The sequence below is a fragment of the Pan paniscus genome, chromosome 1 (genome assembly GCF_029289425.2).
Source record: "Pan paniscus chromosome 1, NHGRI_mPanPan1-v2.0_pri, whole genome shotgun sequence".
Lineage (NCBI taxonomy): Eukaryota > Metazoa > Chordata > Mammalia > Primates > Hominidae > Pan > Pan paniscus.
The window spans coordinates 97,561,253-97,588,484 of NC_073249.2; the positions used below are offsets into that span (position 1 = coordinate 97,561,253).

General features: G+C 37.2%; 1 long non-coding RNA gene across 1 annotated transcript in view; it reads right to left on the bottom strand.

The window, feature by feature from the left end:
- The window catches only part of LOC100979830 (uncharacterized), a 101,681-nt gene extending 74,890 nt beyond the window's left edge, over positions 1-26,791 (bottom strand). Inside the window, exons 1-4 of the long non-coding RNA XR_010110666.1 lie at positions 23,799-26,791; positions 12,003-12,120; positions 11,511-11,683; positions 10,895-11,100 (exon numbers count right to left, since the gene is read on the bottom strand). This is a non-coding gene — a long non-coding RNA (uncharacterized LOC100979830). The remainder of the gene's footprint in view (positions 1-10,894; positions 11,101-11,510; positions 11,684-12,002; positions 12,121-23,798) is intronic.
- Positions 26,792-27,232: the final 441 nt, after the last annotated feature.

Consider the following 27,232-nt stretch of genomic DNA (forward strand, 5'->3'; position numbering starts at 1 on the left):
CACATGAAAAAATGCTCATCATCACTGCCCATCAGAGAAATGCAAATCAAAACAATGAGATACCATCTCACACCAGTTAGAATGGCGATCATTAAAAAGTCAGGAAACAACAGGTGCTGGAGAGGATGTGGAGAAATAGGAACACTTTTATACTGTTGGTGGGACTGTAAACTAGTTCAACCATTGTGGAAGACAGTGGTGATTCCTCAAGGATCTAGAACTAGAAGTACCATTTGACCCAGCCATCTCATTACTGGGTATATCCCAAAGGATTATAAATCATGCTGCTATAAAGACACATGCACCCATATGTTTATTGCGGCACTATTCGCAATAGCAAAGACTTGGAACCAACCCAAATGTCCAACAATGATAGACTGGATTAAGAAAATGTGGCAGATATACACCATGGAATACTATGCAGCCATAAAAAACGATGAATTCATGTCCTTTGCAGGGACATGGATGAAGCTGGAAACCATCATTCTCAGCAAACTGTCGCAAGAATAAAAAACCATACACCGCATGTTCTCACTCATAGGTGGGAATTGAACAATGAGAACACTTGGACACTGGAAGGGGAACATCACACACTGGAGCCTGTTGTGGGGTGGGGGGGGGGGGAGGGAAAGCATTAGGAGATATACCTAACGTAAATGACGAGTTAATGGGTGCAGCACACCAACATGGCACATGTATACATATGTAACAAACCTGCACTTTGTGCACATGTACCCTATTGTTGTGGGGTGGGGGGAGGGGGAGGGAAAGCATTAGGAGATATACCTAATGTAAATGACGAGTTAATGGGTGCAGCACACCAACATGGCATATGTATACATATGTAACAAACCTCCATGTTGTGCACATGTACCCTAGAACTTAAAGTATAATTTTAAAAATAGGATTACTGTGTCAAGTGATAATTCAGTTTTGAGTTCTTTGGGAAATTGCCACTCTGCTTTGCACAATAGCTGAACTAATTTACATTCCCACTAGCAGGGTTTAAGCATTCCCTTTTCTCTGCAACCGCACGACCTTCTGTTATTTTTTTACTTTTTAGTAATACCCATTTTGTCTGATGTGAGGTGGTATCTCATTGTGGTTTTGATTTTCATTTCTCTAATGATTAGTAATGGTGAGCATTTTTTCATATGTTTCTTGGCCATGTGGGTGTCTTCTTTGGAAAAATGTTCATGTCCTTTGCCCAGTTTTTAATGGGGTTGTTTATTTCTTGCTGATTAATTTGTTTAAATTCCTTATAGATTCTGGATATTAGACTTTTGTTGGATGCATAGGTTATACATATTTCCTCCCCTTCTGTACATTGTCTGTTTATTCTGTTGATAGCTTATTTTGCTGAAGCTCTTTAGTTTAATTAGGTCCCATTTGTCAATGTTTGTTTTTGTTGCAACTGTGTTACGTGTCTTCATCATAAAATCTTTGCCAGGGCATGTGTCCAGCATGGTATTTCCTAGATTATCTTCCAACATTTTTATAGTTTCAGGTGTTACATTTAAGTCTTTAATCAATCTTGAGTTGATTTTTGTATATGGTGTAAGGAAAGGGTCCAGTTTCAACCTTCTGTTTAGGGCTAGCCAGTTACACCAGCTAGCATAGCTGAATAGGGACTCCTTTCCCCATTGCTTGTTTTTGTTGACTTTGTCAGAGATCAGATGGTTGCAGGTATGTGGCATTATTTCTGGGCTCGGTATTCTGCTTTGTTGGCCTATGTGTCTATTTTTGTATCAGCACTATGCTATTTTGATAACTTTGTAGCATAGTTTGAAGTTGGGTAATGTGATGTCTCCACCTTTATTCTTTTTGGTTAGTATTGCCTTGGCTATTTGGGCTCTTTTTTTGGTTCCATAGAATACTTAAAATATTTTTTTTAATTCTATGAAGAATGTCATTGGAAGTTTGATAGTAATAGCACTGAATCTATAAATTGCTTTGGGTAGTATAGCCATTTAACAATATTGATTCTTTCTATCCATGAGCATAGAATGTTTTTCCATTTGTTTGTGTCATCTCTGATTTCTTTTAGCAGTATTTTATAATTCTCATCGTAGAGATCTTTTACCTCCCTTGTTAGCTGTATTCCTGTGTATTTTGTTCCTTTTCTGGCTAATGTGAATGGGATTGCTTTCTTGATTTGGCTCTCAGCATGCATGTTGTTGATGTATAGAAATGCTACTGATTTTTGTACACTGATTTTGTATGCTCAAACTTTATTGAAGTTGTTTATCCGATCTAGAAGCTTTTGCACAGAGACTGTGAGGTTTTGGGGGTATAATATCATATCATCTTCAAACAGAGATAGTTTGACTTCCTCTCTTCCTATTTGAATGCCTTTTATTTCTTTCTCTTGTGTAACTGTTCTGGCTAGGATTTCGCATACTATGTTGAATAGGAGTGGTGAGAGTGGGCATCCTTGTCTTGTTCCAGTTCTCAAGAAGAATGTTTCTAGCTTTTGCCTGTTCAGTATTATATTGGCTGTGGGTTTCTCATAGGTGGCTCTTATTATTTTGAGGTATGTTCCTCCAATGCCTAGTTTGTTTCTAGTTTTTAACATGAAGGGATATTAAGTGTTATTGAAAGTCTTTTCTGCCATCGATTGGGATAATCATGTGATTTTTATTTTTGTTTTTGCTCATGTGATGAATCACATTTATTGATTTGTGTATGTTAAAACAACCTTTCATCCCAGGGATAAAGCCTACTTGATTGTGGTGGATTAACTTTTTGATGTGCTGCAAAATTTGGTTTGCTAGTATTTTGTTGAAAATTTTCACATCTATTAGCATCAAGTATATTTGCCTGAAGTTTTCTTTTGTTTTGTTGTTGTGTCTCTGCCAGGTTTTGGTATCGGGATGATTCTGGCCTCATAAAATGAGTAAGGGAGGAGTCCTCCTCTTCAATTTTTTTGTAACAGTTTCAGTAGAAATTATACCAGCTCTTCTTTACACATCTGGTAGAATTCGGCTGTGAATCTATCTAGTCCTGGGCTTTTCCTTGTTGGTAGGCTTTTTAATACTGATTAAGTTTTGGAACTCCTTATTGGTTTGTCCAGGAATTCCGTTTTTTCTTCTTGGTTCAATCTTTGGAGGTTGTATGTTTCCAGGAAATTATCCATTTCTTCTAGATTTTCTAGTTTGCATACAGATGTTCACGATAGTCTCTGAAGGTTTTTTGTATTTCCATGGGGTCAGTGGTAATGTTCCCTTTATCATTTCTGATTGTGTTTATTTGGATCTTCTCTCTTTTTTTCTTTATCCGTCTGACTGTCTATCAATTTTGCTTATTCTTTCAGTGAAACAGCTCCAGGATTTATTGCTCTTTTGTATCATTTTTCACATCTCAATTTCCTTCAGTTCAGCTCTGATTTTGGTTATTTCTTGTCTTCTGCTAGCACTGATGTTGGTTTGCACTTGTTTCTCTCTTTCCTCAAGGTGCAATGTTAGTTTATTAATTTGAGATCTTTCTAACTTTTTGATGTGGGCATTTAGCACTATAATCTTCCCTCTAAACACTGCTTTGGCTGTGTCCCAGAGATTCTGGTATGCTCTCCCTTTATTCTCATTAGTTTCAATGAATTTCTTGATTTCTGCCTTAATTTTATTTACCCAAAAGTCATTCAAGAGCAGATTGTGTCATTTCCATATAATTGTATAGTTTTGAGAAATTTTCCAAGTACTGACTTCTATTCTTATTGTGCTGTGATTCGAGGGTGTGTTTGGTATGTTTTCATTTTTGAAAAAATATGCTAAGGATTGTTTTATGGCCATTTGTGCCGTTGATTTTAGAGTATGTGCCATGTGCAAATGAGAAGAGTGTATATTCTATTGGTTTTGGGTGGAGAGTTTTGTAGATGTCTATTAGGCCTATTTTTGTCAAGTGTCAGTTTAAGTCCCAAATATCTTTTCTTATTCATATTTTTGTATTTTTCTTTGCTTTATTTTTCTTAATACCTTCAACCAACTCACACCACCAAATATCTTTGTTAGTTTTCTGCCTCAGTTATCTGTATGATAGTGTCATCGGGGTGTTGAAGTTTCCCACTATCATTGTGTGGTTATCTAATTCTTTGTTGGTCTCTAGGAACTTGCTTTATGAATCTGAGTGCTCCTGTATTGGGTGCATATATATTTAGGATAGTCAGGACTTCTTGTTGAATTAAACCCTTTACCAATATGTAATGCCCTTCTTTGTCTTTTTTGATGGTTGATTTAAAGTCTGTTTTGCCTAAAATTTGAATAGGAAACCCTGCTTTTTTCTGTTTTCCATTTGCTTTGTAGATTTTTCTCCATCCCTTCACTTTGAGCTTATGAACGAACATTACATATGAGATGGGTCTGTTGAAGAAAACACCCAGTTGGGTCTTACTTCTTTATCCAATTTGCCATCCTGTGACTTTTAATTGGAACATTTAGCCATTTGCACTCAAGGTTAATATTGATATGTGCAGATTTGATCCTGTCATCATATTAGCTGGTTGTTACACAGACTTGATTGTGTGGTTGCTTCATAGTGTCAATGGTCTATGTACTTAAGCATATTTTTGTGGTGGCCAGTAATGGTCTTTCCTTTCCATATTTAGCACTCCCTTAAGGACCTCTTTTAAGACAGATCTGGTGGTAACAAATTTCTATGGCATTTGCTTGTCTGAAAAGGATCTTATTTCTCCTACACTTCTAAGGCTTACTTTGGCTGGATATTAAAATATTGATTGGAATTTGTTTTCTTTAATAATGCTGAATATAGGCCATCAATATCTTCTGACATAGAGTTTCTGCTGAAACATACACCTTAGGCTGATGGGGTTCCCTTTTTGGGTTGCCTGCCCATTCTCTTTAGCTGCCTTTAATGCTTTTTCTTTCATTTCAATCTAGGAGAATCTAATGACCATGTATCTTGAGGATGGTCATCTTGTGTAGTTCTCTGCATTTCCTGAATTTGAATGTCAGATTCTCTAGTGAGGTTGGCGAAACTCTTGTCAATGATATCCTCAATATGTTTTCCAAGTTGCTTGCTTTCTCTCCCTCTCTTTCAGGTTTGCCAATGAATCATAGACTTGGTCTCTTTACCTCATTCCACATTTCTCAGATGTTTGGTTCGTTTGTCTTTATTGTTTTTTCTTTACTTTTGTCTGACTCAGTTATTTTGGACAACCAGTATTTCAGCTCTGATACTCTTTCCTCAGCTTGGTTGATTCTGCTGGTAATACTTGTGACTGCATTATATTCTTTTTTCCATAAGTTATTGGGGTACAGGTGGTATTTGGTTACATGAGTAAGTTCTTTGGTGGTGATTTGTGAGATTTTGGTGCACCCAAAGCAGTAAACACTGCACCATATTTGTAGTCTTTTATCCCTTGCCCACCTCACACTCTTCCCACCAAGTCCCCAAAGTCCATTGTATCATTCTTATGTCTTTGCATCCTCATAGCTTAGCTCCCACATATCAGTGAGAACATACAATGTTTGGTTTTCCATTCCTGCGTTACTTCACTTACAGTAATAGTCTCCAGTCTCAACCAGGTCACTGCAAATGCTGTCAATTCATTCGTTTTTATGGCTGAATAGTATTTCATCATATGTATATATATATATACCACAGTTTCTTTATCCACTCATTGATTGATGGGCATTTGGGTTGGTTCCACGATTTTGCAATTGTGAATTGTGCTGCTATAAACATGCATGTGCAAGTGTCTTTTTCAAATAATTTCTTTTCCTCTGGGTAGATACCCAGTGGTGGGATTGCTAAATCAAATCATAGTTCTACTTTTACTTTAAGGTATCTCCACACTGTTTTTCATAGTGGGTGTTCTAGTTTACATTCCCACCAGTAGTGTAGAAGTGCTCTCTCTTCACCACATTCATGCCAACATCTACTGTTTTTTGATTTTTTGATTATGGCCATTCTTGCAGGAGTAAGATGGTATCACATTGTGGTTTTGATTTGCATTTCTCTGATCATTAGTGATGTTGAGTTTTTTTTATATGTTTCTTGGCCATTTGTATATCTTCTTTTGAGAATTTTCTATTCATGTCCTTAGCCCAGTTTTTGATGAGATATTTTTTTCTTACGATTTGTTTGAGTTCATTGCAGCTTCTGGATATTAGTCCTTTGTCAGATGTATAGGTTGTGAAGATTTTCTCCCACACTATGGGTTGTCTTTTTACTCTGCTGATGTTCCTTTTATCATGCAAAAGCTCTTTAATTAGGTCCCAGCTATTTATCTTTGTTTTTATTGCATTTGTTTTTGGGTTCTTGGTCATGAAATCCTTGCCTAAGGCAATGTCTAGAAGGGTTTTTCCAATGTTATCTTCTAGAATTTTTATAGTTTCAGGTCTTAGGTTTAAGTCTTTAATCTATCCTGAGTTGATTTTTGTATAAAGTGAGAGATGAGGATCCGGTTTAATTCTCCTACATATGGCTAGCCAATTATGCCAGCACCATTCATTGAAAAGGGTGTCCTTTCCCCACTTTATGGTTTATTTGCTTTGTCAAAGATCAGTTGGCTGTAAGTACTTGGGTTTATTTCTGGGTTCTCTATTCTGTTCCATTGGTCTATATGCCTATTTTTATAGCAGTACCATGCTGTTTTGGTGACTATGGCCTTATAGTATAGTTTGAAATCAGGTAGTGTGATGCCTCCACATTGGTTCTTTTTGCTTAGTTTTGCTTTAGCTTTGTGGGTTCATTCTTTATTATGTGAAGAATGATGGGATATTTGATGGGGATTGCATTGAATTTGTAGACTGCTTTTGTCAGTATGGTCATTTTCACAATATTAATTCTACCCATCCATGAGCATGGGATGTGTTTCCATTTGTTTGTGTCATATATGATTTCTTTCAGCAGTGTTTTGTAGTTTTCCTTGTAGAGGTCTTTCGACTCCTTGGATAGGTATATTCCTAAGCATTATCTTTTTTTGAAGCTATTGTAAAACGAGTTGAGTTCATGATTTGGTTCTCCACTTGGTCACTGTTGGTGTATAGAAGAGCTACTGATTTGCGTACATTAATCTTGTATCTGGAAACTTTGCTGAATTCTTTTATTAGTTCTAGGAGCATTCTGGAGGAATCTTAGGGTTTTCAAAGTAAATGATCATATCATCAGCAAACAGTGACAGTCTGACTTCCTCTTTATTGATTTGGATGCCCTTTATTTCTTTCTCCTGTCCAATTGCTCTGGCTAGGACTTCCAGCACTATGTTGAAGAGGAGTGGTGAGAGTGGGCATCCTTGTCTTGTTCCAGTTCTCAGCAGGAATGCTTTCATCTTCTCCCCATTCAGTATTATGTTGACTGTGGGTCTGTCATAGATGGCTTTTACTACGTTAAGGTATGTCCCTTGTATGTCGATTGTGCTGGGAGTTTTAATCATAAAAGGATGTTGTATTTTGTCAAATGTTTTTTCTCCATCTACTGAGATGATCATGTGATTTTTTTAAAAAATTCTGTTTATGTGGTGTATCACATTTATTGACTTGCGTATGCTAAACCACCCCTGAATCCCTGGTATGAAACCCACTTGATCATGGTGGATTACCTTTTTTATATGTTGTGGGATTCAGTTAACTAGTATTTTGTTAAGGATTTTAGCATCTATGTTCATCAAGGATATCAGTCTGTAGTTTTCTTTTTTGGTTGTGTCCTTTCCTGTTATTGGTATTAAGGTGACGCTGGCTTCTTAGAATGATTTAGGGAGGGTTCCCTCTTTCTTCTCTATTTCTTTAAGCTATCCATTTCTCTATCTTGTGGAATAGTGTCAAAAGGATTGGTAGCAATTCTTCTTTGAATGTCAGGTAGAATTCTGCTGTGAATCCATCTGGTCCTGGATTTTTTTTTTTGTTGATAATTTTTAAATTACCATTTCAATCTCACTGCTTGTTACTGGTCTGTTCAGGGTATCTAATTCTTCCAGATTTAAGTTAGGAGGGTAGTGTTTTTCAAGGAATTTATCCATCTCTTCTAGGTTTTCTAGTTTGTGTGCATAAAGGTGTTCATAATAGCCTTGAATAATCTTTTGTATTTCAGAGGTGTCAGTTGTAATATCTCCTGTTTTGTTTCTCAGTGAAGTTATTTGGATTTTCTCTCTTCTTTTCTTGGTTAATCTTGCTAATGGTCTATCAATTTTATTTATCTCTCAAAGAGCCAGCTTTTTGTTTCATTTACCTTTTGTATTTTTTTGTTTGTTTGTGCCAATTTCATTTAGTTCTACTCTGACCTTGGTTATTTCCTTTCTTCTGCTGGGTTAGGGTTTGGTTTGTTCTTGTTTCTCTAGTTTTTTGAGGTGTGACCTTAGATTGTGCTATTTAGAGGTTTTGACAGGTTGTGTCATTATTGTCATTCAGTTTGAAGAATTTTTTAATTTCCATCTCAATTTTGTTTTTGACCCAATGCTCATTCAGAAGCAGGTTATTTAATTTCCATGTATTTGCACAGTTTTGAAGGTTCCTTTTGGAGTTGATTTCCAGGTTTATTCCACTGTGGTCTGAGAGTATGCTTGATATAATTTCAATTTTTTAAAATTTATTGAGGCTCATGTTATGGCCTATCATATGGTCTATCTTTGAGAAAGTTCCATATACTGTTGAATAGAATGTGTATTTTGTGGGTTGTTGGATGAAATGTTCTGTATATATCTGTTAATTCTATTGGTTCCAAGGTATAGTTGAAATCCAATGTTTCTTTGTTGACATTCTGTTTTAATGACCTCTCTAGTGGAATATTGAAATCCCTCACTATCATTGTGTTGCTGTCTCTCATTTCTTAGGCCCATTAGTAATAGTTTTATAAATTTGGGAGCTCCAGTGTTAGGTGCATATATGTTTAGTACTGTGATATTTTCCTGTTGGACTAGGCCTTTTGCCATTATATACTGTCCCTCTTTGTTGCTTTTAACTGCTGTTGCTTTAAAGTTTGTTTTGTCTGATATAAGAATAGCTACCCCTGCTCACTTTTGGTCTCCATTTGCATGAAATGCCTTTTTCTACCCCTTTACTGTAGGTTCATGTGAGTACTTATGTGTTAGGTGAGTCTCCTGAAGGCTGCAGATAGTTGGTTGGTGAGTTCTTATCCATTCTGTAGTTCTGTATCTTTTAAGTGGAGCATTTAGGCCATTTACATTCAATGTTATTACTGAAATGTGAGGTACCATTGCATTCAAAATGCTCTTTGTTGCCTGTGTACTTTGGGGTTTTTTTGTTTGTGTTTTGCTTTTCCTTTTTAGCTTGTATTTTTGTTTTACAGCTCCTGTGTGATTTATGGTTTAAAGAAGTTTTATTTTGATGTGTTTCCAGGATTCATGTCAAGACTTAGAGCTCCTTTCAGCAGTTCTTGTGGTGGCGGCTTGGCAATGGCGAATTCTCTCAGCATTTGTTTGTCTGAAAATGACTGCATCTTCCCCTTCGTATATGAGGCTTAGTTTCACTGGATACACAATTCTTGGCTGATAATTGTTTTGTTTGAGGAGGCTGAAGATAGGGCCCCAATCCCTTCTAGCTTGTAGAGTTTCTTCTGAGAAATCTGCTATTAATCTGATAGGTTTTCCTTTATAGATTACCTGGTGCTTTTGTCTCACAGATCCTGATTCTTTCCTTTGTCTTAACTCTGGATAATCTGACGACAATCTCTCTAGGTGAAGATCTTTTTGCAATGAATTCCCAGGTGTTCTTTGTGCTTCTTGTATTTGGATGTCTACCTCTGTAGCTAGGCGAGGGAATTTTTCCTTGATTTTTCCCCCAAATATGTTTTCTAAGCTTTTAGAATTCTCTTCTTCCTCAGGAACACCAATTATTTTTAGGTTTGGTCATTTAACATAAACTCAGATTCTTGGAGGTTTTGTTCATACTTTCTTATTCTTTTTTCTTTGTCTTTGTTGGATTGGGTTAATTTGAAGATCTTGTCTTCAAGCTCTGAATTTCTTTCTTCTATTTGTTCAATTCTATTGCTGAGACTTCCCAAAGTATTTCACATTTTTAAAAGTTTGTCCAATGTTTCCTGAATATTTGATTGTTTTTTATTTAACCTATCTAATTAAATGAGTATTTTTCCTTTCACTTCTTATATGATTTTTTGGATTTCTTTGCATTGCACTTCACCTTTCTCTGGTCCCTCCCTGATTAGCTTAATAACTAAACTCCTGAATTCTTTTTCAGACAAATCAGGAATTTCTCCTTTGTTTGGATCTATTACTGGTGAACTACTGTGATTTTTTGGGGGTGCGTTGAAGAGCCTTGTTTTGTTATATTACCATAGTTGGTTTTCTGGTTCCTTCTCATTTGGGTAGGCTCTACTGGAGGAAAGGTCTAAGGCTGAAGGCTGTTCAGATTATTTTGTCCCATGGATTGTTCCCTCAATGTACTACTCTCCCCCTTTTCCTATGGATATGGCTTCCTGTGAGCCAAACTGCAGTGATATTGTCTCTCTTCTGGGTCTACCCAGTGAATCTACCCAGCTCCTAGCTGGTATTGGGGGTTGTCTGCACAGAGTCCTGTGATGTGAATCGTCTATGGGTCTCTCAGCGTTGTTACCAGCAACTGTTCCAGTGGAGGTGTTGGAGGGTGCAATGGACTCTGTGAAGGCCTTTAGCATTGGTGTTTTAATGCTCTATTTTTGTGCTGGTTGGCCTCCTGCCAGGAGGTGGTGCTTTCCAGAAAGCATCAGCTGTAGTGTGTGGAGAGGAACGGGCAGTGGGCAAGGCCCTAGAACTCCCAATATTACATGCCCTTTGTCTTCTGCTACCAGGGTGGACAGGGAAGGACCATCAGGTTGGGGGCAGGGCTAGGCATGCCTGAGCTCAGAATCTCCTTGGGTGGGCCTTGCTGTGGCTGCTGTCAGGGGTACATGTGAGATTCCCAGGTCACTGGAGTTGCGTACCTACCTAGGAGGATTATGGCTGCCTCTGCTGAGTCATACAGGTTGTCAGGGAAGTCGGGGAAGGCCGGCAGTCACAGGCCTCACCCAGCTCCCACACAATCCAAAGGGCTGGTCTCACTTCCACTGTGCCCTCCCCAACTGCCCTGAGGCTGTTTCCAGGTGGAAGGCAAGAGAGGCTTGAAAACTTGCCCAAGGCTATCCGCTTCATAGCTGCAAGAGAAAAGGGCTTTAATTCTTCCCCAGCTGGTGAAGTCTGCATGCCAGATTTGCGCCCTCACCTGAATTCTGGCCAGGAAACTTCTTGGTCCATTCAAATTGTTACAAAGTTTGGCTAGAGAATTCTTTCTCCCTGTGGAGTTTTACCCCCTGCTCCTCTGGCCACCCTCCCAATGGATCCTTGTGGTGCCAGGCAGTAATGGGCTACTTGGGGACCCAGTGAGCTCCCAGGGCCTTTCTGATGCTTCCTCTACCCCTGTATTTTGCTCAGCTCTCTTAACTTGACTCAGCTCCAGGTAAAGTCAGAAACTTCTCCCGCAAACAGACTTTCAGCTTTTCTAGTTGGGGTGTGTGTTTGGGATAGGAGGGTCTCCCCTTCCCACTTCCACAGTTGGGGCACTCACAGTATTTGGGGTATCTCCCAGGTTCTGCAGGAGCAGTCCACTTCCTTCAGAGGGTCTGTGGGTCCTCTCAGGATTGGTGGTTTGTTCTTTCAGTCGATCTGGAGCTAAAATTCACAATGCAAGCCTCCAGGTCTTGCTTTGTCTGGAGCTGCAATCTTGTCCTGCCTAGAAGACTATATTTCATTTGAGGGAGAGAGAGCACAGAACATAGTACACCTGAAGTCAGCCGGGTACAAAAAGAGAAAGGGATAAATGCATTTTTTTAACCATTTAGTAGCACTATTTGCCCCCATCCCTATCCCATTCCCCTAACTACTTTCTTCTTACCATGTTCCTGGCACTTTTGCTACATTTTTTCCAATAAGGTTCTCATTCATCAGGTGTAAAAATACAGAGGAAATCAAAAAGCAAAAGACAATATTTGAAGGAACTCTACTCTTAAGTCACAATTTCTCTGAAGTTCTGCTTTATCTATAAGACATGAAAACCTACCATGATTTTCTGAAGTTTAGAAAGGAGATTAGGCAGGACCCAGATCACACTGTACCCTATAGAACCCACATCATTCTTCATGAGGTCTCCAGGGAAATAAATCCTAAGAGGAAAAATCCTGGAAAAAGAAAAAGACATTTACATTCCCAGATCCTCTCTTACTGGAAATACATACAAGTACAAAAGTTCACACAATTAATATAGCCAATATTAGAATAACAACTAAACTGCGATAATTATATAATAGCTGAGTTTTAATGTAACTAAAATGTTACACAATGTGCTGTATAATTGACATAATTAGCTTACTTAATACTTCAACAGCCCTTTAAAATAGGCATTATCATCCTTACTTTGATGATGAGGAAACAGACTCAGAAAGGCTAAGTAATTTACCCAAGGTCATACAACAGTAAATGGAAGCGCCAGGAGGCAAACTCAAGTGAGCCAGACTCCAAAACCTTTGAAGCTGACATAGTTGCAGGCTAGTTTGTGACCTGTTCTACTCAAGAAGCATACAACCATTGTGTTATTTAAGTCAACCCAATCATATATACTTACCTTAAAAGGTTTTTTTTTAAGTAAAAATTGCATAAGAAGAATACAAATATTAGTTGAAATATACCCACACTACAAATGAATGATGCATAATTCAGTGATAGTTATTTTAACTGACAGGAGTACACTTTGCATGAGTACTAATGGGTTCCAACAAAGAAACAGTAAAAAGTGGGGAAAAGAGTTTGATTCCAGTGTATGTAGATCAAAAATTTTGAAGAAAGGGAGAGAGCAAAGACTACCTCCTAACCCCTTAAAAAGTATGCCAGAGAAGAAAAAAATTCACCCTGAAGCAGTCAAAACTCAAAAAGTATGTGTTCCACATAATTTCACTGATATGCTTACCACTACTGGGAATGCCATTTAACATGTCTGATCCAGCCTTGGAGGATTTTGCCCAAAGTTGTTCGGGCAATCCTAAAATAGAGATGAATTCCTGGAAAACTATAGGAAATTGTAAAAGCAGGTCACACCAATAAAAGTATTAAAATGCTGATGGAGACACTGAACCAGTCTTCACCACCACAAGATCAGCATTGATTGAGAAATCTATGGCTTCAACATAAAAGCGCATAACCGCTGACACAAGTCCACACTTGAAGGACTTCTGGAACTGTACTTCACTGATTATTCTAGTTATATAGAAGTTCGCAGCTCAGGATACTTTTTTATACAATTGTTAAAATTATTTCTTCTAGATTTTCCCACCATTTCATTCCAGCCTATAAAATCTTCTTCATGCATCCTGAATCTTATACATAACATATTTGCCATCAATTCACATTGTCATTCAAGTCACTGATTAAAATGGTGATCTACATTCATTCAAAGAAATTGCCTTTCAACATAATAGCTAACCACCCTGCAAGCTGTGTTAGCAACCCATGAATCAGTAAGATTTGGAAGCCTATCCATTGTAAGGACAGAAACCAGGGTACCAGTCCCCTGAGGGCATTACCCATATCATACATTTTCAGCTAGGTGGCTGGAGTGATAAAGTGATAAAATCCTCTGGAAAAGAGAAGAAATAAAGAGAGATAAAGATGCTAATGCTGACAATGAAGCAAAAACATGGCTTTTTGTCTATCATTTTTTAATGCTTCAGAGAGTATTTGATACAGAACAACAGTTCCCTTACTGAATTCCTTGATTAATAATAGATGTTCTTCAAAAGAAGAGTTCCCTGATTAGAAATATTTGGGAAACCCTGGTTACAGACAGGGTCCTGGGTTCTACAGAGCTTCTCAGAGTCAGAGCCTTTAACAGGCTAATGTACATTGTGGCTCCAAGAGGAGGACCATCTATGCCTTCCCTAAAGGTCCCAAACCACTAGAGATTATTGCTTGCAAAATATCTATTAACCATATCTATTGGCATAGAGATGGGGTCCAGGTGATAGGGATGGGTAACCGACAGGCAAATGAACAAACGATTGTAACACAATGTGACAGGAGCTATGGGATGGCCCTACTTCAATGCAAGTAACTTCACTAGAAGGAATTGCTTAAACTGCAGAGAATGTCACAGAAAGCATCATAAAGGAGATGACATTTCCAGGCAGATCTTATAGGATTTGTAAGAGAGCTTGTCTGGTGGAGAAGAAAAATGGCAGAGAAAATAGTATGTGCAAAGATATTAATTAGATAAGAAATGATCAAGGATTGTTGTTAACATTCAAAGGAACAATCCCATAAAAGACAAGTGGTAGTAGAGAAGGCTAAAAAAGTGAAGTTTCATGCCTGATTTTCAGGAGGCTTGCATGCCAAGGTAAGAAATTTGGAATTTATTATAGACAAAGGAGAGCTACCAGGAGCTTTAAGGCAAGAAAATGTTATAATATTTTTTATAGGAATATGAATCTTGCAGCAATGTAGAAGGACTGGTATGAAGATATCTTGATGGTAGAAAAAGACTAATTAAGAAGATTCTGGAAATAATCCAGATACAAGGTAGCCAGGGCCAGAATAAAACAAGCCATGCCAAGGACAGAGAGGAAGCTTAGATCCAGGAGATAAATCTGTGGTAAAACTGACAGAATGTGGTGGTCATGTGAGTGTGAAGGTGAAGAAAGGGAAGAAATGATGAATGACTATAGAGTCCTTAGTCTGAGACACAAAAGAATGTCACTGATATGTGACAGGAGACAATAGAAGAAAAGACACACCTGGGGGAAAGATTATAATGGGTCCAGTATGAGATGACGGGGATATCTAAGTATCTAAGTATCCACGTGGCGAGATTATATATGCAGTGAGATACAAAGGACTAGAAACAAAAAGTCCAGGGTTGAGAATCTCCTGCACAGAGTTAGTGAGAATCTCTATGAGAGTCTCTTGCACAGAGTTAGTGGTGCTACTATAGAAGTAAACATACTGTCTCAAGGTTCACAAAGGCAGAGTGTGCAGCATATGTCTGATATTCCAGGTTAATAACCATGACAAAAAGAGAAAAGTAGACCTCACTTTTCAATTTGGGATAATACAACTAAATCTGCCAACCTCCAGTGTTCTCTCATTTCCATTTATAACAATATATCAAAGATCACAGTTAGTAGTGCATTAACTCCCAGGCATATTTCTATAATACTCACATATGGAATTCACAGTAACAAACTAGGTCAGATTAAATCCTAGCTGAGAACTCTCCAAAACTCTTCACCTATTTTGGATTTCAGATCCCTCTTACACATGCATATTCTACTACCTCAGCTCAAGGATCATTGCTTTTCAGCATATATGCCTCAAGCCTTTGTTAGGTCAATATGGGAAATAAAACAAAGTATAAATAATGACAGATGTACACAAGGAGGCTATTATTTCCAAAGAGATCCTTCTGTAAAATTTATGCTAGCCAGGACAAATGTCAACCTAAATCTGGAAGCTGCTAATATAAGCAGAAACTAGTACTTGAAAAAGTTAGGAAATAAACAGTAGAGAAAGAAAAGTGGAGATATGGGTGGATCAGAATGTGATGAATCAGACCATTCACAAAAGGGGGCTTCTCCTGAGCAGGGACCTTTAGCTGGTATAAAAGGCCACTCTCCTGACCTTTAGTATCCTGCCACTCCTTCAATCGACATCCTTACATGTATGTTGGCGAACTGGGTAAGAGAGAACCCATCCAACTATTCCTACTTATTGTTAACCAAAGTGGAAATATAGGGATGTACTCTGCAAAACACTACTGGATGCTTGGATTTCTTAAAAAGTTATTTTAGGTCCCCTGTAACCATAAGATTCTCTAATAGAGAAAGAAATTGAAGATTGAAATGTGCTTTCTCTGAGATTACTCAGTACTCTTTGCATTGCTGCATTGTACAGCCCTAAGACATGGTAGGCTGAAAGAAAGACAGCATTGATTGTCTCCACTATTTTCAGAGGGCTTTATCTAAATATCATGCAGCTCTTACTGTGGACTGGATGAGTCATACATCTTGTTGAATCTTTAGATGCAGAGGATGCTTATATCCTGCATCCTTTTTGATATACGATAATTTAGACAGGATCAGTAAGATCAGTTAGATCAATATCAGTAGGACAGAAGCTGATTTCAGGAAACCAAACCTCTGATTCTCTATTTTCTGAATTCATGATGGTTGAATTCTAATGGAATGATTCATCCATTGATTCATGTAACTGAGTCCTACTGCTGAGTAGGTACTTTGACACATGACACGGATACTAACATGAATAAGCTGTAATCACTGGCCTCGCCTGACAAAGATCACTTATCATATGAGACAATCCCATAAAATGTCAACTGTAATTCAGTACACTACATGCTATATGTAGAATGAGTGCTAGGCATGCAAAGAAAACAATGTGAACAATGTGCTAAAGAAAAATGAAGGAAGGATACTTTACACAGATGGAAACACTTATTTGTTTATTCATACAACAATAATCGATAAGTGCCTGCCAACCATGAGCAAGGCCCTATTCTAGATTCTGAGTTTACAGTAGTAAACAGACAAAATCATCACTCTCAAATAGCTTACACATTCTGGAGGGGGAAACAGAAACTAATCAAATTTCAAACAGTAATAAAATGACATAAAGAAAATACATGTACCAGAGACAGGAAGGAAAGTTACTCATAGGAGAAATCATCTGAACAGAAACCAGAAATACAGACACCAGCTATATAGAGAAAAAGAGATCAACAAAAAAGGCAGAGCACAGGGTCTTTAGAAAAGAACAGGCAGAATAGACACCATATTCTTCTGAACTGAAAGGTCAGTGGGTCCACAGCATGGTGAAGAAGGAGAAGGGAGGGACAAAATAAGATCAGAGAGGCAGATGAGGGTCAAATCACAAAAAGAATAATAGTAAAAAGTTTATCTAAGATCCTAAGAATAATAAGAAGTTCTTCGAGTGTTTTAAGCAGGGAAGTAACACTGATTTACATTTTTCAAAACTTCATGCTGGTTGTTGTGTGGACAGGAGATTGTGGGATGAAGCAAGAAGAAAGAGCAGAGACTAGTTGCAATAATATAGCTGAGATGATGGCAACATGAACTAGATTGTTAGCAGTAAAGATAGAAATAAAGATGGATTAAGAATATTTTGAGGCTGGGTGTGGTGGCTCATGCCTGTAATCCCACCACTTTGGAAGGCCAAGGTGGGTGGATGGCCTGAGCTTAGGAGTTCAAAACAAGCCTGGCCAACATAGCAAAGCCCCGTCTCTACCAAAAATACAAAAATTAGCCAGGCATGGTGGCGTGCACCTGTGGTCTCAGCTACTTGGGAGGCTGAGGTGGGAGGATCGCTTGAGCCTGGAAGACAGAAGTTCCAGTGAGCCAAGATCGTGCCACCACACTCCAGCCTGGGTGACAAAATGAGACCCTGTCTCAAAAAGAAAATAAAACTTTTTTGAGAGAAAACTGACAGCGCTTGCTGATGGACTGTACATACAAGATGAGGAAAAGAGAAATGAAAGATGACTCGATGTTTTAGTCTGACCAAGCTGGTTGACGATGATACTTTTTATGATTATTTGGATGAAGAACAACAGGTGCACTATAGTTTGATGATAGAGAAATCAGGAGCTCTGTTTTAGTCACATCAAGTTTGAAATGCCTATAAACATCTCAAATGCCAAATAAGCCACTAAGCAACATCCATATGGCTAAGTTCAATGGTCACTTCAATTGCTTAGTACCCTGGCAGCATTTAGCATTTAGCTAACCTCTCCTTCCTTCTTTCTCTTGGCTCCCATGACACTATACGTTCCTAGATTCCCTCCTACCTTACTGGCCACTACTTCTGCATCTACTTGACTGGCTTTGCCTCCTCTGCTTGACTTCTAAAGACTGAAAGTCTCCAGAGTTCTATCTGTTGCTTTTTTTCTTATATATCTACACATTCTTCCATAGGGAGTCTCATTCTAGTTCTTTGACATGCCATCTGTATGCCAGGAGTTCTAACTATAGTTAGTCCAGTGACAGTGAGGGACAATCAAGAGATTCAAAAGAACAGTCGGTATCTACCCATGACCAGTCTAAATATGGTCATAGGCAATACCGATCCAGCAAAAGAGGAAAACAAAACCCTAGTCATGGTCAAACAGGAAGAAGCTCCAGATAGTCAGTATCTCAGCAGGGCCAAATAACCAGTCATTGACAGTTTGCATGAATTCAATGGACAGTCAGGAGAGAGTGCCAAGTCATCTCATAACCAATCATCACCTACAGAGTCTGGAATCAGTACAAATGGACCAAGGTGCCCAGGTATAGTCAATCTAATGATATTGAAAGACAATCAGAAAACTCAGACAGTCAGCATGAACCCATGAATAGCCTGGGTATGGCCAAAAACAACAGAAATCTGATAAAATAGGAAAACAAGGCTCTCACCACAGATAATCACAAGATAGCATTAGATGCTCAGGACAGACATCGATTTATGGACAGTCTGGGTCTACACATGGAAAATCTGGACCCAATATAAGAAGACATGGATCCAGCTACAGTCAATAAGGAGAGAGCTCTGGACATTCATGATCTTTTCATAGATAATCATCACCTGCAAAGTCTACATCCAGCATAAACAGCAGAGATCTAAATTTACTCTTTCCAGTAATGAAGCATAGTTAGGAGGCTGGGATAGACAGTTACCCTTCTCCTGTGGTCAAGTTGTGTATAGGCATAGGCAGTCTGGATCCAGAGAAAAAAAAAGAGATAGCTCTAGCCATGGACAGTCAAAAGGTAAGCCAGAAACTCATCAAGGATGGACATCTACTCATAGGCAATCTAGTCTTCCAAGAAGAATCCGTGTTCAACATAAGGAAAAGAAATTGGTTCACTATAGACAATCAAAAGGCAGCACTAGACCTTCAGGGTCAATTCACAGATGAGCACTATTAATATATTCTGGACCCAAAATAAGCAGACATCAAGGATGAAGTTACAATTAGGTCAGTGGCCATAAAATACAATCTGGAGATACAGAGATAGAATCAGTCCATGGACAGTTGGTTGATAAGAGATATTTCTATAAACTCTAAACGCTCGGTCTTATCACAGACAAACATCCACTAATGGTTAGTCTGAATCTATATATGAACAATCAGGATCCAACACTAGAAAAAGGCAGATAGATGGCCCATGAATAGATATGAGACAGCTCTAGACAATCCATGTCTTTTCCTAGCCAGACATAAATTCATGGACAGTTTGGGTCTAGTCATGAGAAGTGATGATCAGTAAAACAATGGACAGAGGAAGTTCCCTCCAGTGACAAGCAAGTCATAGTCATAATCAAGCAGGAGATAGATAACACACTCAGAAGCCAGACAAGTCAAACCCAAGGTGAATTTGGGTCTAATCATATACAGAGTGATAGTAATGGTGCAAGGATCAGGTTATAGTTGTAAACATGGTAGCTATGGAAGTGCTGATACAGCTATGGATAGTCTGAAAAACAATAGACCATTCAACCTTGATTTCAGTCCATTGAAATCTGGAGATAAAAGCACATAAAAGCACAAATAAGCATAGTCTTTTTTTTTTTTTTTTTTTTTTTTGAGGCAGAGTCTCACTCTGTCGTCCAGGCTAGAGTGCAGTGGTGCCATCTCAGTTCCCTGCAAGCTCTGCCTCCCAGGTTCACACCATTCTCCTGCCTCAGCCTCCCGAGTAGCTGGGACTACAGGAGCCCACCGCCACACCCGACTAATTTTTTGTGTTTTTAGTAGAGATGGGGTTTCACCAAAGCCTAGTCTTAAGCAGTCAGGATCTTCCTGATCATTCAGGGTCTGAATCAACAGGTAAGACAGAAAGGCAAAGATTTAATCTTGGATACTCAGGAATAAGCCATAAACAATCATTTGATACTATTAAAGCAAAAGAATACACTAACACTTGTTAAACTGGTAAGATAGGTGTTATTCAGGGCTACCTTGAAAAGTGTAGGGACTGCTGCAATGGGATTTTTGTAGTGGGGAGAGAGATGGAGCTCAATTCCTAATGCAACAAAGAAAAGAGGAAATTTATAGCCAAGAAGAAGAATGTGGAGGGTCAGTAGTTTAAAAACTACTGCAAGGGTAAGATAATTCTTGATAAGCTGACCTAACAAGATTCTTACTGAAGACAGGCCACAGTGATCCCATATTACCTGGGAGATGGTGAGAGAGGAAGAATTTGGTCAGATACTGAAGGTGATCAGATATTAAGGGTGGAGGATTCTGTCTAAACTGATTTAACAGGATTCTTGCTAAAACTGGACTCTTGTGGACATTCCCAAGAATGGGGTCTAGTTGGGTTCAGAAGAGCCTGACTAGTTATAGTTAGGTCAAGGGGAAAGTCTCTGTCAATATTCATTGTCAGTCTGGACCTAGCAGAGGTAGAAGACCATGAATTAGTTACAGTCCATCAGTGGCCTATAATAATTATGGGACATCATCAAGTGAACTAACCTCCATATAACAAGAATTCCCAGGAGACAAAAAAGAGAAGGGCCTAGAAAGCATATTTAAGGAAATAATGGCTGAAAGTTTCCAAAATCTGGAGAAAGATGATGCCATCCAAGTACAAGATGCTCAGAAGTCACTAATCAAATTCAACCCAAAGAAGAAATCCCCAAGACATATCATAATTAAATTACCAAAAATTAAAGACAAAGCAAGAATACTCAAAGCAGCAAAAGAAAAGAAATATATCATATTCAGTGAAGCCCCAATACAATTTTCAGCAGAATTCTCAGCAGAAACTCTACAGACCGGGAGAGAACAGGATGCTATATTCAAAGTGACAAAGGAAAAAAGGAATTGCCAAACAAAAATTCTGTACCCAGCGAAGTTAGCCTTCAAACATGAAGAAGAGATAAAGAATTTCCAGACAAACAAAAGCTGAGAGAATTCCTTAACAGCAGACCTGTCTTACAGGAAATGCTAAAGGGAGTTCTTCAATCTGAAAGAAATGGATGCTAATGTACAAGAAAACATCTAAAGTTATTAAACTCACTGCTAAAAGAAAAAAAAAAACAGACAAATTCAGAATACTCTAAATGTCTTGACTGCCCATGGCAGGATCCTTGATTTTCTCCTGTGCTGGATCACACGTGTCCATGAGTGGACTCAGACTGTCTACTTACTTCAACTGTAATTGAAGTAAGTCAGTCACTTATATTTTAAGAATAAAGACTAAAAGAAAAATTTATTAAAACAATAACTAAAACAATTGGTTAAGAGATAGGCAATATAAAAACGTAAATTGAAACATCAAAAAGTCAAAAAATGGGGAGGAAACAGTGTTAAAAAATAGTGTTAAATAATGTTAAAGAAATAGTGTTAAAGAATAGTGTTAAACCCTCTGCAGAGGGTTTTTTATTGTTGTTTTTGTTATTGTTGTTATTTTTCTTTTCTTTCCTATGAAGTTAAGTCATTATCAGCTTAAGATAACCTGTAATAACATAAGATGTTTTTGTAGGCCTTATGGTAATCAAAAAGCAAAAACCTATCATAAATACACTACAAATAAATAGCACAAAATCAAAACATACTATGGGAAAAAACCACTTAACTACAAAGGTAAACAAGAAGAGAGAGAAAACTCTGCCAAACAACCAGAAAACAAGTAACAAAATGCCAATAGTAAACCCTTACCTATCATTAATAACTTTTAATATAAATGAATTAATTTCTAAAATTAAATGACATAGAGTGGCTGAATTGATTTTTTTAAATGACCAAACTATAGGCTGTCTATAAGAAACTTAGTTCACCTATAAAGATATGCACAGACTGAAAGTGAGGAGATGGAAAAAGGTACTTTATGCAAATGGAAATCAAAAGAGAGCAGGAGTAGCTATGCTTAGATAAAAGAGGTTTTAATTAAGAATGATTTTAGACATGAAGTCCTTGCCCATGCCTATGTCCTGAATGGTATTGCCTAGGTTTTCTTCTAGGGTTTCTATGGTTTTAGTTCTAACATGTAAGTCTTTATCCCATCTTAAATTAATTTTTGTATAAGGTGTAAGGAAGGGATCCAGTTTCAGCTTTCTACATATGGCTAGCCAGTTTTCCCAGCACCATTTATTAAATAGGGAATCCTTTCCCCATTGCTTGTTTTTCTCAGGTTTGTCAAAATCAGATAGTTGTAGATATGTGGCATTATTTCTGAGGGCTCTGTTCTGTTCCATTGGTCTATATCTCTATTTTGGTACCAGTACCATGCTGTTTTGGTTACTGTAGCCTTGTAGTATAGTTTGAAGTCAGGTAGCGTGATGCCTCCAGCTTTGTTCTTTTGGCTTAGGATTGACTTGGCGATGTGGGCTCTTTTTTGGTTCCATATGAACTTTAAAGTAGTTTCTTCCAATTCTGTGAAGAAAGTCACTGGTAGCTTGACGGGGATGGCAGTGAATCTATAAATTACCTTGGGCAGTATGGCCATTTTGACGATATTGATTCTTCCTACACATGAGCATGGAATGTTCTTCCATTTGTTTGTATCCTCTTTTATTTCATTGAGCAGTGGTTTGTAGTACTCCTTGAAGAGGTCCTTCACATCCCTTGTAAGTTGGATTCCTAGGTACCTAGGTATCTTATTCTCTTTGAAGCAATTGTGAATGGGAGTTCACTCATGATTTGGCTCTCTGTTTGTCTGTTATTGGTGTATAAGAATGCTTGTGATTTTTGCACATTGATTTTGTATCCTGAGACTTTGCTGAAGTTGCTTATCAGCTTAAGGAGATTTTGGGCTGAGATGATGGGGTTTTCTAGATATATAATCATGTCATCTGCAAACAGGGACAATTTGACTTCCTCTTTTCCTAATTGAATGCCCTTTATTTCCTTCTCCTGCCTGATTGCCCTGGCCAGAACTCCCAACACTATGTTGAATAGGAGTGTTGAGAGAGGGCATCCCTGCCTTGTGCCAGTTTTCAAAGGGAATGCTTCCAGTTTTTGTCCATTCAGTATGACATTGGCTGTGGAAAAAAAAGTATGTGTATATATATATATATATATGTATATATATATATATATACACACACACACATATTTATATATAAAATTATATAAATTATATATAATTATATAAAACACATATATATAAATTTTTTTTAAAGTTTTTGTATTAGTCTGTTCTCACATTGCTATAAAGAACTACCTGAGACTGGGTAATTTATAAAGAAAAGAGGTTTAATTGACTCATGGTTCCACAGGTTGTACAGGGAGCCTGGCTAGAGAGACCTCAGGAAACTTACAATCATGGCAGAAGATAAAGGGGACCAGGCATGTCTTACATGGCGGGGGCAGGAGAAAGAGATGGGGGGAGGTACTACACAATTTTAAACAACCAGATCTCGTGAGAACTCACTCACTATTATGAGAACAGCAAGAGGGACATTCTACCCCCATGATCCAATCACCTCCCACCAGACCCCACCTCCAACACTGAGAATTACAATTTGACATGAGATGTAGGGAGCAGGGTGGACAAAGTCCCAAACCATAGCAGATTTTTCTAATTTGCCTTAGATCCCTCCCCTCCCTCCATCCCAGCACCACACCACTCCAATCTACTTCCAGTCTCCATTGTTTTGTGACTTTCTAGAATTTTACGTAAATACAATTATGCAATCTTTTGTTCAACTTTTTTCTCCTAATGTTTTGAGATACAACCATGTTGTTACATGTATTAAGATTTTACTGATTAATATTAATTATTAAATAATTATATTTTGTTCCCTAAAAAAATAAATAAATAATAAAATAAAATAAAATAAGGAAGAGAAAACATACGATTCATCAAGTGGAAGTGGATCATCATAAAGGTCTTCATCCTTGTTGCCTTCATGTTGAGTAGGCTGAGGAGGAAGAGGTAGAAGAAGAGCTGGTCTTGATGTCTCAGAGGTAGCAGAGGCAGAAGAAGAGGTGGAGGAGGTAGAAGAAAAGGCAGGAAGGCAGACAAACTCAGCGTAACTTTTACGGAAAAAACCAATGTATAATCCCTCTCTCTCTCTCATATGTAAATATAAATAAATAAATATATATATATATGCACACACATACACGAAGGCCTAAGAACTCTGAGAGTAAGTCCTAGTCCAAGTTCTGAAGGCCTAAGAACCAGAAGTGCAATGTCCAAGGGCAAGAGAAGATGCAAGTCCCAGCTCAAGCAGAAAGCAAATTCTTCCTTCCTCTGCCTTTTTGTTCTATTGTGGCCATCAACAGATTGGATGATGCCCAGCTGCATTGATGAAGGTGACCTTTTCTATTCAGTTTACGGATTCAAATACTCATCTTTTCCAGAAACATTCTTATTCTGTTTCTGGTAAAACAGTGAGAAATAATGTTTTACCAGCTATGTGGGACTCCCTTAGCCCAGTCAAGTTGACACATAAAATTAAACATTACGATTTCTTTGCCCTTTGGCTTCTAGTTAGGTTCAGCCAATGGGGACCCTGGTAGCAGATAAAAGGAAAGGAAAAGTGTGAGGTGGGATACTGAGTGTGTCCTCAGCTTCTTCCACAACCTGTATCTGTTTCTCAGAAGTCACAATGCCTTTCTAGTAAAGTCCTTCAACTACCCATTGGAATGTGTGGTGTGTTTCCTGCAAGGCCCTGAGTGATACATTGTGGGAGCATTAAATCCTGTGGGGATTCCAGAAAGACTTCACAGAGGAAGTAGCACTTGAGCTGGGTCTTTATGGAGGAGTAGGAGTTCCTGAGGGAACAGGGGAGAAGATCCAGGGGCTTCAGCAGAGGGCAAGTAGATGAAAGGAAGGAACTAAGATGATTTGGGGTGTGGATTGGAAGGGCTGTTTGGACTGAATATAAAGAATATATGCAATAGGGTATTTTGGTGAATTTTTAAGCAGAAGGTTACTGATAATAGTAAAAAGTGGTGCTTCTCAAATATAATTATTATGTTAACCCTTCCAATGAAAATATTTTTGCAGACATTTTCAGGATTGACTTAAATTGTTTTTATTGTAATGTGTATCCTGTATGTGTCAGTTTTAACTAGTTATATATAAATTCATTTCCCTTGTAATTTTTACACAACTGAAGAACCAAAATTAACTTACATAAAAGATAAAAACAAAACCATATAAACTCTAAAATCCAAATTAATGTTAACTTAATACAAAGGATGATGTTTTGCTGAAATAAATGTGTGAAAAAATAAAATAAAAAATAAAAAAAGAATGATTTTGAAAAAAGACAAAAAACACCATTACATAATGATATAAAGGAGTCAATACAACCAAACAATATAACAATTGTAAATATATATGCACCCAACACCAGAGCATCCAAATATATAAGTCAAATATTAATACATTTAAAAGGGAGATTCGCTGCAATACAATATAGTGGGGAGCTTAAACATGCCACCTTCAGCAATGGACAGATCATGCAGACAGAAAGTCAATAAACATCAGAGTTAAGCTACACTCTAGATCAAATGGTCCTAAAAGACATTTACAGAACATTCCATCCAATAGCTACAGAATACACATTCTTCTCATCAGCACGAGAAACATTCTCCGGGATGGATCATGTTAGGATAAAAAACAAGTCTTAATAAATTTTTAAAAACTAAAATCATATCAAGTATATTTTCAGACTACAAAGGAATAAAACTAGAAATCAATAACAAGAGGAACTTGGGAAACTGTACAAATACATGGAAACTGAACAACATGCTCCTGAATGACCACTGGGTCATGAAAGAAATTAACATGAGATAAAAAATTTCTTCAAACAAATGAAAAGTGAAACAAAACATACCAAGATCTGTGGGATACAGCAAAAGCAGTGGTAAGAAATAAGTTCACAGCAATAAACACTTACATCAAAAAAAAAAAAAAAACAGAAAGATCTCAAATAATCCTAAAATGCACCTCAGGGAACTAAAAAGTAAGAACAAACCAAACCCCAAATCAGCAGAAAGAAAGAAATAGTAAAGATCAGAGCACAGCTAAATGAAATATAGACTAAAACAATGTTACAAAGGATCAATGAAATGAAAAGTTGTTTTTTGAAAAGATAAGCAAAATCAATAAAACACTTGCTAGACTAACCAAGGAAAAAAAGAAAAAAGACCCAAGTAAAATCAGAAATGAAAAAGGAGACATTACAACTAATATCACAAAATTACAAATGTTCACCAGAGACTATTATGAACTATACACTAACAAACTAGAAAACCTAGACGAAATATGTAAGTTCCTGGACACATACAACTTACCAAAATTGAATCAGGAAGACAGAAAACCTGAACAGTCAATTAATGAGTAATGAGATTAAATCAGTAATAAAAAGTTTCCCAGCAAAGAAAAGTCCAGGACAGATGGCTTCACTGACAAATTCAACTAAACTTTCAAAGAACAAAACAAGTCTTTACAAATTTTTAAAAATCAAAATCATATCAAATATCTTTCCAACAATGGATTAAAACTAGAAATTAATAATAGAAGGAACAATAGAAATTGCACAAAATCATGGAAATTAAACAACATGCTCCTCAACAATGAATAGGTCAATGAAGAAAATAAGAAATTTGTTGAGAAAAAAATGAATAAACAATGTATGAAAATCTATAGAATATGGCAAAAGTAGTTCTAAGAGGTAAAGTCACAGCAATAAAGGCCTACATCAAAAAAAGTAGAAAGACTCCAAATAAACAATCTAATGAGGCACTTCAAGAAACTAGAAAAGCAAGAACAAACCAAACCCAAAATTAGTAGAAAAAAAGAAATAATAAAAATTAGAGCAGAAAGAAATGGCACTGAGACTATATATATAATATAATCAATGAAAAAATGACATTGAGTGTATATAATATACATAATCAATGAAAAATGACATTGAAACTAAACTATATATATAACTATATATAACTATACATAACTATATATAACTATATATAACTATATATAACTATATATAACTATATATAACTATATATAGCTATATATATAACTATATATATAACTATATATAACTATAACTATATAACTATATATAACTATATATATAACTATATATATATATAATCAATGAAATGATAATTTGGTTTTTTGGAAAGATAAACAAAATCAAGAAGCCATTAGTTAGACTAAGAAAAGACCCCAGTTAAAATCAAGGATGAAAAAAAGACATTACAACTGATTACTGATTCCACAGATACATACAAAGGATTATTAGAGATCATAATGAACAACTGTA